The sequence below is a fragment of the Colobus angolensis genome, unplaced genomic scaffold, assembly GCF_000951035.1.
Source record: "Colobus angolensis palliatus isolate OR3802 unplaced genomic scaffold, Cang.pa_1.0 Scaffold157, whole genome shotgun sequence".
In the NCBI taxonomy this organism is placed as follows: Eukaryota; Metazoa; Chordata; class Mammalia; order Primates; family Cercopithecidae; genus Colobus; species Colobus angolensis.
In genome coordinates, this window is record NW_012114677.1 from 2,935,530 (window position 1) to 2,936,150 (window position 621).

Here is a 621-nt window from a genome sequence, read left to right on the forward strand (position 1 = left end):
GAGGAGGGCTGCAGGCTGGACAGAGCCGCCGTGCGGGGACCGACAGGAGCCCGGGACCCTCACCGGAGGGGACTGAGGACCGAGGGCTGAGCGGGAACTCCACTCACAGACTAGTCCCACTCGGTCCCGCGGGCGCAGAGCTGCACGAGGAGGGCTGCAGGCTGGGCAGAGCCGCCGTGCGGGGACCGACAGGAGCGCGGGACCCTCACCGGAGGGGACTGAGGACCGAGGGCTGAGCGGGAACTCCACTCACAGACTAGTCCCACCGCCGCCATTTTCCGCCGGTTCCCATGAGGCCTCCCCAGCCTCGGGACGCCCCGCCCCCCTGCCCCGCACACTCACCATTTCCCGACTTCAGGCGTGTCCCAGAGTCTTAGATAGGAATCATGCAATACCCGCAGGTCACAGAGCGACAGAGGCTGAGGCTGTGGCAGAGTCACCCAGGCCTCCCCAAGGAGCTGAAGCCGACCGATGAGGCCCTAAGGGAGCTCTGGCTGGAGCTACAGGCAAAAGCCCCGCCAGATCCCGGATGCCGCCCCCTCCTCTCCGCTGCGCTCCTGATTCGGCAGTTGTCAATCCAGCGTCCTAATTGGATAGGCTGTAAGCCCCTCCCCCCTCCCC

The 621-nt window shown here is 67.1% G+C and overlaps 2 pseudogenes across 1 annotated transcript in view; one reads left to right on the forward strand and one right to left on the reverse strand.

Annotated features, from left to right (window-relative positions):
• Positions 1–511, reverse strand: part of LOC105508043 — a 79,510-nt pseudogene extending 78,999 nt beyond the window's left edge. The window contains exon 1 of the transcript XR_001001199.1: positions 343–511. The product of XR_001001199.1 is annotated as a zinc finger protein 595-like (transcript). The remainder of the gene's footprint in view (positions 1–342) is intronic.
• LOC105508062 overlaps positions 387–621 on the forward strand; it is a 16,337-nt pseudogene continuing 16,102 nt past the window's right edge.